Below are 3,851 nucleotides of genomic sequence, written 5' to 3'. Positions count from 1 at the left end.
GGGGGGCTCTGCGGGGCTTCAAACCTGGGGTCATGGCCCCCCAAAACCACCCTGGCATGCTTTGTGCAAAAACTTCCAGGACTGCAAAAAACAAGGCAGCGGCAGCAGCATTTTCTGGCGCTGATGCCTATTTCGGGAAGAATGGGTACTTTTGGGGAGCGTGCCGGTGCCCACGATGCGGGTGGGCGCCACCGACCCTTCCTGCGGCCACCGGCTCTGCCGCTCGGTCCTGCTCCACCTTTCTAATGGGGTTTGTGGCATCTTTCTTCTTTCTCCCCTTTGCTGTCGGAAGCGCGAGGTACGGGAGCCCCAAGCGCCAGCTCCAGTTCTACAGGTAACCCAGCCCTTCCCCCTCCCCAAAATCCGCCCCCGGCAAGCAGACGTGACTGAAGCCCCGACCCGTGCCCGGGGTGGTGCTGGCACGGGCGATGCTGGCACATCGTGCAGGGTGGGCATCGCCGACGTGGCATCGTGTCTTCACCTGCTCGTGGGTTTGGCAGTGCGACGTGGGGACCGCGCGTGTGCGGCCGGGTAGGTGGGGGCCGTCCTCGCCGGGGTCCCCAAGCAGCAGAGCGTGGCCGGAGCATGGCCGGAGGGCTACTGGGGGGCAGCCACCACGGGCGTGCAGGGCTTGGCTTGGCTCGGGGGGAGCATCCCGCACCGATGCTGCGCCGGGAAGAGCCCACTGGCTTCTCCCGAGGGCAGCTCCAGGAAGCCAGCCAGCCGTTCCGCTGCTCCTTCCATTAAGAGAAGCGTCATTAAGTGGTACAGAAGGCAACAGTTCCCCTCCCCACCCTTTTACCATCTGAAGTGAAGGCGGCACTTTTCCCTGACATGCTGTACCAGCAACCGCTTTGGTGTTCGTGGGGCCGCAGCAGCTCGGTGGTGCCAGACCGGCTCCGGCCCGGCTGTGATGCGGTGGGGTCGGGGGGATGCCCCCCAAGAGAGCTGTGGCCTCCCTTCTCCATCCCTGTGGGCAGTTGGAGGAGGAGAGGCTGGCCGGCACCGGGGTGGCTTGGCGGCACTGCGAGCGTACCTGTCCCAGCGATATGCCGCTGCCGGCACCGCCGAGCCACGGGTGAGTTTTGGCTGCCAAACCGGCCAGGCACAGCCGCACACCTGAACCACTGGACACATCTGGTGCGAAAGGCTCCCGAGGCCGACAGGCAGTAACCGGCTTGCCTGCAGGCAGCTGCCGCCCGTGTCCATCACCCAGCCCCGTTTTGGGGCTCTGGCCCAGAGAAGTCCATGTTTCGGTTCTCCCCCAGCCCAGCTCCAACCCCATCACAAATGGGGACTGCGGGAGGGCTGCGTCCACCACGGGGGACCGGCTCCGCTCCCCGACAGCTCCCAGTGTGCCCGGCCGTCCCCACCACCCCACGTGCCGGTGGTGCGGGACCTGTCGCTGCAGGGTGAGGGTCGGCTGTGGGCGGAGGCAGCGATGCCAGCGTTGATAAAGCAGCGGCGCATCCTCTGGCTTTTAGCAAAGCGGCCATGAATAATTTAGCTCCCCTTCGCAAGGAAGAAAATCCCCTAATAGGGCTAATGGAGCACGGCGAGAAAGCTGGGCTCTGGGGGGACCCATTGCAGCCGCCAATTGCTTTGGATGCCAAGCGCCGACACTCCCCTAATGCAAAAAAACACGGCGGCTGCGCATCTCTTATAGCTGCCCCGGGGCAGCCTGGCCACCCAGAGCTTTGCTGTCCATGAGCAGCATCCCCGGGGCGCGGGTGAGTCGGGGCCGGCAGCGCGGGCGGCGAGCAGGGATGGGGGCAGCAGGGAGGATTTGCTGTGTGGGGTGACTCGGGATTTGGTGGCTTGGGGAGGTTTTGGGTTGGGGTCTTTCTGGTTTTAGGCAGGCTGTTGGTTGCCAGCAAGTTCCCAGCTTGGCAAGCTGGGCTGGAGAGACGCCTTTTTGAGCAGCTACCCCGCCCACCCGACTGTCACCCACTTGTTGTATCCCTGATGTGCACTAACGATCCCCCCATCACCCTGCAGAGCCTGCATGCCATCCCCATCCCTGCTCCTTCCTCGCCTCTCTCGCTTGGGCACAGCGCTGCTTGGGCTTCGACAGCTCCTGCAGCCCCCGCCGCTTCTCGTCCCTCAGGCAGCATCAGGATTTCTGCTAACGAAGGGCCCGTGGACGAACCCGCTGCTCCCGTGCTCTCTCTGCCGCCTCGTAACATTGCTCAGCTGAAAATCAGGGAGGTGTTGAAATGGAGGGGACCGGTGGATTCCCACCCCGTTCCTCAAAGCAGCCCAGCCCAAAGCCCCTAGCTTCGCTTGCTGCAGCCATTTAATTGCACTGCGGTGAAGCTGTAGAGCAGCAGTGCAGCCGTTTCGGACTTTTCCTGGCCACTAGCAGGCAAGGGGATCCCACCGGGGGTTGAGAGGGTCCCACCGGGGCCGGGTGCTGTGCCTGTGCCCAGCAGGAGCCACCGGTGCTGCCCTAATTAAAACAGCCAGCCACGGAGATGGGCTGGTGCCGGCGGTGCCGGCTCTGGACTCCAGCTTTGAGGCGCAGCAGGAGGAGGAGGCTGGTGGCTGGGGTTCAGTTTGGTTTTGCCGCAGGAGAGGGGTCTGCCAGCACTCCCGAGACCTTGCTGCAGAGCAGGAGGGTCTCCAGCAGTGCTGGGTATCGCATGAGCACCCTGGGGTTTCGGTCACCCCTCACCAGCTGCTGCTCCATATCTTCTGGGTTTTCTTCCTCTATTTTTTTCTTGAGGCCATACCTCAATGGGAGAGTGTGCTTTGCTTTTGGCTCCTGCTACCATAAATTTGAGCTTCATAGGGAAAGAAAAAACCACCAGCGGGAGCCTGGCCAGAGCCTGATGCCGGCACAGCCACAGTACGGTGCACTCCCAGCAGCCACTTTGGCACCAGTGCCGCAGTTTTGGCCCCAGTCCCCGCTCCTTCTTTCAGACACTGAGTGCGAGGGTCGCTGCAGAGAGCAGCAGGGAAATCGATGCCGGTGCCACCTCCGACGAGATCCCAGCCATAGAGGCGGCAAGCACCTCCAGCGGGTGAGAAGCCCGCTCTGCGGCAGGCTATTTTCGGCACCAGCTGGGAGGTCGCTGCCACGGCTGCAGGGAAGGTGTCGGCTGGCGGCGCAAGTTGCGGCAGCCTGCCGCGGGCACGGCAGCCACCGGCGAGCACCCAGTGCCCACAGCCCCTCTGTGGATGCTCGCCCTCCCCGGGGAGCCACACAGGGACACCTTTCCCATCCTGACCTCTCCCACCCGCCGGCACGCGGTGCTGGCTTCTCACCGGCAGCGCTTGTGCCGCCGCTCAGCCGTCTCCCGGGGCCCACCGTGTCCCTCGCAGGGATGCAAACCAGTGCCAGCCCAGCCGGTGCGAGCTGGGAGACGGCGCAGCCGGGGCAGGTGCCAGGCTGCAGCAGCTTGCCGGGCTGGAGGCGGCGGTGGCAGGCGCCCGTTGCAGCCCCAGCTGCCCGGCGCTGCCCAGCGCCGTGTCCCTTCCCTGCCGCGCTGCCACCCTCGGCCTTCCTTTGCTCTTTGGCTCCCCTGCCAAGGCTTTACTCCGCTGAAGCGACTGGCTTTGCCGGGGTCCCCGCTCTACCTTCCCCGCGCCGCAGACCCGCCGCAGGTCCTTGCGAGGGCGGATGCCGCCGCTCCGGCATCGTGGCGTGGGCAGGGCTCTCCCATGAGCGGCGGCAGGGCGCTTTCCCGGCTCTTTCCATAGCATCGCTGAGCGGTCAACGGCAAGGCCAGGCTGCGGAGCCCAGGCTCGGGCAGCGTGATGCTCTCCATGACGTACAGCGAGAGCCTGCGCAGCGTGGCCAGCCGGCACCCCCCCGAGTGGGGGCTGCCACCGGCCCCCCGGCCGGCGGA

At 65.2% G+C, this 3,851-nt stretch overlaps 1 protein-coding gene across 1 annotated transcript in view; it reads left to right on the top strand.

Annotated features, from left to right (window-relative positions):
* KCNAB2 (potassium voltage-gated channel, shaker-related subfamily, beta member 2) overlaps positions 1–3,851 on the top strand; it is a 13,452-nt gene that overhangs the window by 144 nt on the left and 9,457 nt on the right. The window lies entirely within an intron of this gene.

The sequence above is a fragment of the Haliaeetus leucocephalus genome, unplaced genomic scaffold (assembly GCF_000737465.1).
Source record: "Haliaeetus leucocephalus isolate CR32 unplaced genomic scaffold, Haliaeetus_leucocephalus-4.0 Scaffold190, whole genome shotgun sequence".
NCBI classification, from domain to species: Eukaryota; Metazoa; Chordata; class Aves; order Accipitriformes; family Accipitridae; genus Haliaeetus; species Haliaeetus leucocephalus.
This window is presented reverse-complemented; position numbering and strand designations above follow the sequence as displayed.